Source organism: Lepisma saccharinum, chromosome 9, assembly GCF_977018435.1.
Source record: "Lepisma saccharinum chromosome 9, izLepSacc3.1, whole genome shotgun sequence".
In the NCBI taxonomy this organism is placed as follows: domain Eukaryota; kingdom Metazoa; phylum Arthropoda; class Insecta; order Zygentoma; family Lepismatidae; genus Lepisma; species Lepisma saccharinum.
Genome location: NC_139237.1, coordinates 68,544,480 through 68,556,138, shown reverse-complemented (window position 1 = coordinate 68,556,138; position 11,659 = coordinate 68,544,480).

Genomic DNA, 11,659 nt, shown 5'->3' with positions numbered 1-11,659 from the left:
CCTTTCTTGCACACTCTCCCTCTCTTATTCCTCTTTACTTATTCCGCCTTTTCCCTCTCCCCATCTTTCTTTATGTCGATTATCTATTTTCTTCTTCTGTCTTTTATCTGCCCCGTTCTTTCTGTCTGTGTTTCTTCTTCATTTCTGTTGTACTGTCTCTTCTCTTCTCTCTTTGTCTTGATTCTTTGTTTCCCTTCCATTCATCCTCTCTGCACACCCTACATTGTTCTTCCCCCTCTCTCTGTGTCAATTTTTATTTACCTTCATCGGTCTATTCTCTTTCCTTTTCTCTCTCCCTATATACGTTTGCCTATAGTGTATCCCACCCCGCACAATATATTACCTACCTTATCACACACACATTATATATATATTACACATATCATAGCACATATATAATGTCTATGTGTATAATTCTTGATCTCATGTTGACAAACTCACATACGAGGGCCTACAGGGTGATTGATTGATTGATTTAGTTTATTTTACTCCGCGTTTTGTGCCTCTTGGCTAATTTGCGAAAATGGGGATGAGTGATGAAATGATGAAATTGATGAGTGGACAAACAACCAAGCCCGACCGGGATTAGAACCCGGGACCCTTGGCGTCGCAGGGCGATGTGCTAACCACTCGGCCAGAGGGTCGGGCCTACAGGGTGATTCAAAAGTCCGTTAACACCCCCTATAAAAAGTAAAGGAGTTAGGCTGGGTACAATTGATAGAAACAGGTTAGGCTTAGGGGAAACCACGTTGGTGTGTTCCAAACGGATGTCCACCATTTTAGTGGCCGCCATATTGAATTCAACTCAATTTTTTTTTTAAATGGGAAGGGGGTGGTGTGCATAGGCGCCGATTTGTTGAGAGATTTGGGGGGAGGGTTAAGCTAAGTAAAGCATAAATACTGATTTCTTTCTGTTTGTGGGAAGAGGGGCAATTTTTTTCCCCTTAAGGTGAAACCTAATACACTTGAATTAACCTTTGAAAAATAGTAATTGCAATAACTGTATTTGACAACAAAACATATATATCATGGTACATCAAACTTTATTAGCTGGACAAAAAATTCACTGCACTACTGTGATTATGTAATTATACAACATAATACTTTACATGTAACTTTTGACTGAGAATTTTTTATCATATTCTGTTTATAATACTTATTCTTACAATCCTTAATAGTAGTTTAATATCTTCACACATATTTACATAAAGAAGGTAGGCCCAAGATAAAATTTTCATCTGGGCGGGCGATTTTGGACATTTCCGAAGGGAAACAAAGGAGCCTATATTGCAATGGACTCACTCATTCAAGAACATGAAGACTACAGGATTTCCACGCCTCTTCCTCTATTCTCGAACATATTCATCATAATATACCAATAGTTTTCCTTAATTCATACTGAAATAGTAAACGCACAAACACAAGAAAGACACTCAAATTGAGTGATAGTCCCATTTATTGATTCTGGCCATTTCAGAGCAGAATCCTGCGTAATTTCCCACCTGTTGTGTGTTAAGTTTCTGTGTGCAAAAGTTATGTAATATGTTGGAAGATATGCATTGGACCCCTTGGGGGTCAAACGAGAACTGGATGGGCCCGGGCCCCTCTGCCCCTCTTTCCCGGTTTCGACACCGGTGGTGATGTGATATATATACGTATATGACACTATTTTCTCATGAAATTGAAGCCTGATTTGATGTAAGGTCGGAATTTTTCCGGCTTTGTCAACGCAAAAAGCTTTATCCAGGGTCCTCCCAGCATCAAATCAAATGGTACCGTTTGGGGGGAGGGGTAATTGCGGCCGGAGCGTGGTGCTGATCACATCACCTCCAAGATGTCCGGCATCGAAAATATGTGGGGCCCTGCCCCCACATATCCTAAATGTGCCTTCACGGTACTACATGCACAGGAAACTTTATAACTATACCTGTGATATTGTATTCGTTTCTGTACCTCTGAGTAACTACGTTTATTTTTTATATGCACATATAGGAACCCTCTACTATGTCCATGGCTGAGGGCCCCCTAAAGGCTTACTCGTCTGCGGGGTTTTGCGGGTTGTAGATCCGGCACTGCCCATGGCCGTATTTAGAGGGGGGTTTCTAGTGTTCAAACCCCCCCGAAACGTCTGACATGTTAGATTAATGGAAGTTCAGAAACCAAAATTGTAACAAATTTTTAATTTTTTTTCGAAGCATCACAAAAATACATGGAGACAATGTTGAAACGATCGAGCTAGAATTTTCATACATTTGGAATTCTGTAACTTGAGTGAAAGAGGATTTATTCTCAGAATCGTAGCCCACCCGCAACCCCTCCATTATCACTTCTGCTGTCATCTTTCCAGTGTTGCTCCTGAGTCACAAGGAATATAGACTGAAGATTCCCTTATGATTGTCCCAAAATTCCCTTTCCAGCTTTTAAATTCCCTGTCCGATAAAGTCGAAAATCCCCCTTGATAGGAGTTCAAACCTAGGATCTCCAGTTTTGTAGCGCATTACGTTCGCGATTGAGGTTACAATCCATCACCAGGCTAAGTTTATAAAAAGAATAACTGGTTCCACACTTTTCAAAATTCCAAAAATTTAATTTTAAAGTCAAACAACAAAAACTTTATGACTAAAATTTCCATCTAACTTTTAAAGCTTTTCTCTTGAAGGTATCTAAAGTTTAATGACGAAGTACTGTATAATAATTGTGCATTTCAGTACACACTGTATGAAACGTAAAGAAAAACAAAAAAGAAAATTGTGCTGGATATTCACTCATCTGTTGGATTGAGTAAGCCCCCTCAAGGATATAACAATAATATAATAATTATTAGGGGTTCAAAGGTTGGTATGGTCTCAGGGAGTGTTCGGATGCTGATATGAGCACTCTGTAAATACTGAGGAACGCCATTGGGTATAACAACTACCAATACTACCAACAAATCCTACCTCCACGTCCCCGAAGGCTGTTAGCCGCGTGACCCCTGGGCAATGCAGCAAAAAAGATCATACGGCCCGCTTCGGCGGGTCGATGCTGTAGCAGACGGAGGAGGGTGAAGGCGAGTATCCAGGGCCTAAACTGGGTATTATCAGCTAAGGGAGTAAACCCTAACAGAAAATCCTGGTCCTCCAAAGAAATGGGGGTTGAGCACTAGGCCAGCACCCTGGTCTCATAAAAATAACCTTCCGCTAAAAGAGCTCAATTACAGAAAGCCGGATGGATTAATGGAAAACGACCTAGGCATATGAAAAGGAATAAGAAAGAAATAATCTGTGTAGGAACATGGAATATCATGACTATGCTAAAACCGGGAAAAATGCAAGAAATAGCTGACCAAGTCTTAGCAACTAAGATGCAGATAGTCGCATTACAGGAAGTAAGTTGGAAAGGGCAAGGAGAAATCAAGAAAGACAAATACTCCGTGTATTACAGTTGTAAAGAAACTACGGATCAGCACGGAACTGGATTCCTAGTAAAGAGAGAAATGGTAAAACATGTACTAGGATTTGAACCGTGTAGCGAAAGAATATCTAAACTTAGAGTGAAGGGAAGGTTCTGTAATGTGACATTTATAAACGTGTATGCTCCAACAGAAGAGAAAGATGATGACATTAAAGATAAGTTTTATGAAGAACTGCAAGTAGTGCAAGATAAAACCCCGAGACATGACCTGATAGTCCTGTTGTGAGATTTAAATGCAAAAATAGGAAAAGAGGATGCATATAAAGAAGTAACAGGTAAACATGCATTGCATGAGATAACCAACAATAATGGAGAATTAGTATGCAACTATGCTATTGCAAATAATATGACTGTAATGAGTACACAGTATGAACATAAAAAGATACATAAAGGTACCTTGGTGTCCCCAGATGGGAAAACTACCAACCAAATTGACCATGTTTTAGTAAACGAACATAAAAAAGAAATGGTGCAGGATATAAAAACAATGAGGGGTCTGAATTGTGATTCGGATCATTTTTTGGTCAAGGCAGTAATCAAACAGAAATTAATACCTGTAAGAAAAAGTATTCCAAGACAACAGATAAAATGGAATAAAAGCAATATGCATAGTAAAGCAATTCTGAAACAATATAGAAAAAAATGAGCCAAAATTTGGAAAACTTTATTGATACCCAAGATATAAATGAAGATTGGAAACAACTCAAAGAAGTCATTCTGAAAACAGCAACTGAAGTAATGCAAAAGCAAGATGGTAAACCAAGGAATGAATGGTGGGATAATGAATGTAAAATGGTAATACATCAGAAAAATGCTGCACGACAAAGATGTTTACAGAGACACACAAGGGCAAATTGTGAAGAATATGAGAATAAATGAAGAATTGCCAACAATGAATGCAGAAAGAAGAAAAAAATAATGGATAAATGATAGAATCAAAGAGATTGAGGAATACCATAGAAGAAAGGACTCAAGAATTTTTTTTAAGGCTGTGACATCTCATGTAGGGAACTACACTCATGCAACTTCATTATGTAAAGATGCATCTGGAGAATTAATATCTGAGAAAGAAAAAGTACTACTCCGTTGGAAAGAGTACTTTCAGGAATTATTAAATTGGGAACACTTACCGTCTGAAGATGAAATATCCGAAAAATTGGAAAATGATACAGAAACTCCAATACCAACATATGAGGAGGTAAATAAAATCATAAAATCCTTAAAAATGAATAAGTCACCTGGTTCAGATAATATCACAGCAGAACTGATAAGACATGGAGGTTATATGATAAGGAATAACATTTATAATTTGATACTCAACATATGGAATAAAGAGGAAATGCCACGAGAATGGTTAAATGGTATCATATGCCCAATTTTTAAAAAAGGAGACAGGTTGCAGTGTAATAACTACAGACCAATTACGCTTCTGAATGTCGCATACAAAATCTTTGCAATTCTTCTACAAAATAGAATCTCCTAAATTACAGAAAACAAATTGGGCGAATATCAAATGGGATTTAGACCAAATAGATCTACAGTTGACAATATATTCATACTGCGACAAATACACGAAAAATGTTATGAATATAATATTGAATTGCATAACATATTTACCGATTTTATGCAAGCATTTGACTCAGTAAATAGAAATATAATTCCTACATGTCTAAAGAAAATTAATGTCCCAAACAAACTAATAAGATTAATAAAGATGGCATTACAAAACACTACAGCAGTAGTAAAAGGAAACAATGATTTTAGTCAGAAATTTGCAATAAATAGAGGAGTAAAACAAGGAGACCCATTATCAGCAATTTTATTTAGCATAGTCATGGATGAAATAATTCAGAAGTTGGAAATCAGAGGAAACATTTCAACAAGCTTAAGACAGATCTTTGCATATGCAGACGACATAGTAATTACTACAATAACTAAGCAATCAATGGTGGACTCACTAGTGAAACTAAAGCAACAGGCAAGGAAATATGGATTAATAGTGAACGAAAAAAGACAAAGTATATGAGGTGTACAAGAAGAAAAATCCAACAACAAAAAGAGGATAGACGCAGTTTTAAGTGGGTATGTCCCTAAAAGGAAAAGATATAAGAGATCATATCCAAGCTGGTTCACATCTGAAATAATAAGAACTTTAAAGAACAAAGAATATTATAGGAAAAGGAAGAACTTATCCTATTATAACAACATTATGTTTATAGAGACACGTAGGAATTTAAAGAGTATGATAAGTAAAGCATACAAGTCTTATTTGAGAAACGTTGAAGAAAATATCACTGATAACTCAAAGATGTTCTGGAATTTCATTAAAAACAAAAAGAGAAATTTAAGTAAACAGAAACAAATGACTTATGAAGCCCAAAATCTTGAGTCCAGCAAGGAAATTGCCGATTCCTATGCTAAGTATTTTAACAATGTGTATTCCTCTTCTCCCTCATCATATTCAATTCCTGAACCTTCCTATACTGAGGTAACTCATTGTCTTAACATTCACTCAGTAACTAATGATGATTATAACGAATCTGTAAAAAAATTAAAATCGAGTAAATCTAGTGGTGCGGATCAAATTCCTACTTATATATTTAAAGCTTTCGCTGACGTATTACGCATACCACTTTGTCATATATTTAATCAGATATTAAAAACCCAAATATTTCCCGATATTTGGAAAATTAGTAAAGTAGTCCCCATTTTTAAATCTGGTAATGCTTGTGATGTAAAAAACTATCGACCAATATCTCTCATTTCCGCTCCGTCTAAGATATTTGAACAAATTATTTATAAAAAAAAAATATTTAACCATGTCAAACCATTTATAACTACAGAGCAACATGGATTTTACCCGAACAGAAGTACTACAACTAACTTGATCACATTAACCCAATTTGTTTTTGACTCATTTAATGAGGGATCCCCAGTACATGTAATATATATTGATTTTGCCAAAGCTTTTGACAAATTAGACCACTCAATTTTGCTTCAGAAATTATCAAACTTTGGCTTTTCCATAAGTTTATTAAAACTAGTAGCTTCCTATTTAAGTAATCGAACCCAATTTGTAACATATAATCAGGTAACCTCTTTTCCGTTTATTGTGCACTCTGGCGTACCACAGGGTTCAAATTTGGGCCCTTTATTTTTTCTATTATATATTAATGACTTACCACGAACAATTAAATACTCCAAGTGCTTATTGTTTGCCGATGATGTAAAAATATACAAGAGAGTAAATCATGAGACTGAATGTCTAGCTCTCCAATCCGATTTAAATAATTGTTACGTTTGGTCACAAACAAATAAGCTTTCTTTTAATGTCAATAAATGCTTTGTACTTTCTTTTGCTCAACGACATATGAGATACACTCACAAATATATAATTAACAGTAATTCTTTAAGTAGAAAAAGCATTACAAAGGATTTAGGAATATGGTTAAACAACAAACTCACCTTTGATACTCATATTGAAAAAGTAGTTAACGAGTCTTATAAAATGCTCGGCTTTGTTTTAAGAAACTCCAAAGATTTATATAATATCAACTCTTTAGTACATTTATTTAATAATCTTGTACGAGCAAAATTAGAATACGGGAGTACGGTATGGAACCCATACATCTCATGCCATATCAATAAAATTAAAATTCAGAATAAATTCTTACGACATATTTACTACAAAAAATACAAGACATCTTCATATGCAGATCGCATCTCCTATGTTAAATTACTAAATGAATTCTCATGTGATACACTTCAACGAAGACGCGAAACGGCTGACCATATATTCCTATACAAACTTATCAATGGTATACTTGAGTGTGAAAATCTTTTACAGTTGATAAACTTTAACGTCAACTATAAGGTATTAAGAGTAAGACAACCATTTTACTGCAATAAATCGAACACAAAATTCCATCAAAATTCTCCAATCATTAGATTATTAAGTAAACATAATAATATTGCCCCGAATGGAATTGATTTGGATTTTGCTTTTAATATTAAAAACTATCTATATAGTTTAAACAACATATTAGATATAATATACAAATAAAACTGATCCAATTCTAGAGTGATATATTTATAGTCTCAAATACAATTTACAGCTTTTTTAAATTTTGTATACATATAAACGAATTCAAATTTGAACTTTTGCATTGTATTGATTATTCCTATTTCTTATTTAAATAGTGGTATTCGTATAATTTCTTTATTATTCTCAAGCTTTTATAGTTTGTTACTTGTTTATGTTTTGTTTCGTCTGTCCTTTAGTTTTCTCCTATGTTCAAAATTTGTAATATATATATGTATGTAATTTTTTGTATTTGTGTAACTTTTGTATTTGTATAACTTTTTGTATTCGTATTTATCTAAGGTTTTGTGTAATAATTACTATGTGTTTGTATCATGTATTATATATTTATGTAAATTATATTGTATATAGCAAATTGTAATGCCTATTGTAATTGGAGCATTCGCTCTGTTATAGGCGACTGGTTAATAAATAAAATAAAATAAAATAAATATAGATACAATGCACATAGAGCAGGTACAGTCATTTAAATATATCGGGTCAATAGTAAATGGAAACAATGAAATCGAAGAAGAAATTAAAGAAAGGATTGCAGCTGGAAATAGGGCATTTTATGCGAATAAGAGGATATTCCAATCCAAACTAGTTTCCAGAAAAATAAAATTAAAGCTGTATAAATCCATAATAAGACCTGTGGTTACATATGGCAGCGAAACCTGGGTGCTGAAAGAAGATATAATTCGAAAACTAATGATATTTGAAAGAAAGATATTAAGGAAAATATATGGCCCAACGAGACAATCTAATAATATATGGCGAATAAAAACGAACGAAGAGCTTGAAACATTAATAAAGAGTAAGAATATAAGAAGATTTATCAAAACACAAAGTTTGAGCTGGTTGGGTCATATTGAAAGAATGCCCGAAGAAAGAATTGTGAAACAAATTTACAATTGGAGACCTATTGCTACAAGATCACAAGGAAGGCCCAAAACCAGATGGATAGACGATGTCAGAAATGACATAAGAAAACTGAAGATACAGAACTGGAAGAAATGTGTGTTGAGTAGAGAAGAGTGGAAGGATGTAATTGAGCAGGCCAAAGCCCATAAAGAGCTGTAGCGCCTTATAAGAAGAAGATAATAATAATTATTAGTATTATTATTATTATGGAATAAAATTGTTTTATTATTATGAAATTTTAATTATTATTGTGCAATTATTGTTATTATTTCTATTATTCAAATTTCTGGCGACGCCCATGGGGACAATTATGAATGAACCCCCCGAAATTTTTTTCCTGCCTACGGCCATGACACTGCATATATATATATATGATTTTTATGTAGAGTTAGAACAGGTCTTTGACAAATTTTCTCAATATGATATGAAAATTCTGTTAGGTGACTGTAATGCACAGATTGGCAAAGAAGAGACATTTAAACCCACGATTGGTAAAGAAAGTCTTCATGAATTAAGTAATGATAATGGTATAAGATTGATTACTTTTGCAACTTCAAAGAATTTAATTGTGAAAAGTACAACTTTTAAACATAAATATATCCATAAATATACCTGGTCTTCTCCAGATGGTAAAACTCATAATCAGACAGAACATATTCTCATTGATAAGAGAAGGCATACTAGTACCAGGTGGTTATAATTAAAGTGACGGTGTTCAGAGTAGTACAGCACGGGCTGTAATGAGAGTAGCAGTCTTAAACTTCGTTGATATGCTAATGAAGCAATGCGCTCGCGAATTATGCAAAAAAAAAAAAATAGTTCCAATTCTCGCCACCAGGGTAAAAAATGGCGCTGTAAGCAGTCAAAACGTGGTATAGTTACAGGAAAAACACTATAAATCGCAGAAAACAATACCCTTTGAAATAAAATATCGCTACAATTTCACTATTCGAATTACATGAACATTACTAAAGGAAAAAGCAACAAGCGTCACCAATGACAACCAGGGAGCTCACACAATGGTTAGGCAATGTCACCGACTTTGACGTCAGAGTTACGGAAAATTCCACGTTTCGACTGCTTACAGCGCCATTTTTTACCCTGGTGGCGAGAATTGGAACTATTTTTTTTTTTTTTTTTTTTTTTTTGCATAATTCGCGAGCGCATTGCTTCATTAGCATATCTACGAAGTTTCAGACTGCTACTCTCATTACAGCCCGTGCTGTACCACTCTGAACACCGTCACTTTAATTATAACCACCTGGTATAATTGATGTTCGTACACATAGAGGTGCTGACTGAGCCAGTGACCATTATTTAGTAATTGCTAAATTAAGAGAAAGACTCGCAGTGATAAATCATAAGCAACAAGATCTAAAAGTACTAAAATTTAATACAGGAAAATTTTCTGATGAAAGAATTAAGAAAGATTACCAAATTAAACTGTCAAATAGATTTGATGTTTTGCAGGATTTAAATGATGATGAAAATATAAATGAAACAGACGTAAATAAGAATTGGGAGCAAATACGTAATGCAATAGAGTCAGCAGCTAAAGAAAGTATAGGATACCATAAACCAAGAAAAAGTAAGCCATGGTTTGATAATGAATGTCATAATCTAATAGAAATAAAAAATCAATCTAGACTTAGGTGGTTAAATAACTCTGGTGATACAAATCTAAGCAATTATAACAGAATAAAGCGAGAAGTTAACCGCACGTTTAGAAGTAAAAAAAGAGATTACTTGAAAAGCAAAATTAACGAAATTGAAAAAAACAGCAAAAACAAAAATATCAGAGATTTATATGAAGATGTAAATGAATTTAGAAAGGGGTGGCAACCTAAAGTAAACTTGATAAAAGATAAAGATGGTGATTTTCTAGCTGATCCAAGCGATTTTCTAAATAGATGGAAGAACTACTTTAATGCCCTTTTAAATGTTCATGTAGGAGATAAATCAGAAGTAAATGAAGTATACACAGCAGAACCTTTAGTTCCAGAACCTAACTTGACTGAAGTTAAAGATGCTATTAAAAGGCTAAAGAATAACAAAGCACCTGGCATTGATTTAATACCAGCTGAGTTAATTAAATATGGTGGAAATTCGTTAATATGTCAAATTCATAAATTAATTTGATTAATATGGAATAAAGAAGAAATAACTCAACAGTGGAAAGAATCCATAATTGTTCCTGTGTTTAAAAAAGGTGATAAAAATGAACTGCAATATTTCCCGTGGAATTTCTCTACTCTCAACAACATATAAAATATTATCTAACATTATTTTAACAAGACTAACCCCATATGCTAATGAAATTATAGGTGACTATCAATGTGGATTTAAACGTAACAGATGAACTACAGTTGAAATTTTTCACATCAGACAGACACTTGAAAAAAAGTGGGAATGTAACCAAAATGTCCATCAGCTATTCATTGATTTCAAAAAAGCATATGATTCGGTCAAAAGAGATAAATTATATAATATATTAGTCGAGTTTGGAATACCTAAGAAGCTTGTTAGTATGATAAAAGTATGCACCAGTGAAACAGAAAATAAAATTCGTGTGGGTGTTAATGTGTCTGACAAATTTACAATTCATGATGGGTTAAAACAAGGAGATGCATTATCTCCATTGCTCTTTAATTTTGCCTTAGAATATGCTGTTAGGAAGGTAAAAGAAACTAACGAAGGACTAAAATTAAATGGTATGACTCAGTTGTTAGCATATGCAGATGATGTAGGGGATGATATAAATACAATTAAGAATAATGCTAAAATATTTTTCAAAACTGCTAAAGAGATAGGTTTGGAAGTTAACAAAGAGAAAACTAAATATATGCTTACAGGCCCAAACCAAGTGTTAAATAATAATGAAAATCTAATTATTGATAACAACTCGTTTGAACCAGTTTCCAAATTCAAATACTTAGGAGTAATATTAACAAATGAAAACTATATTAAAGAGGAAATAAAAAGTAGACTTAATTCAGGAAATGCATGTTACTTCTCTCTTCATAAACTTTTGTCTTCTCGTTTAATATCTAAGAAACTAAAAGTTAAAATATACAAAACAGTAATTTTGCCTGTAGTATTATATGGGTGTAAAACTTGGTCCCTTACATTGAAAGAGGAACGTAAATTGAGAGTATTTGAAAATGAGATCCTTAGGAAAATATTTGGACCTAAAAGGGATGA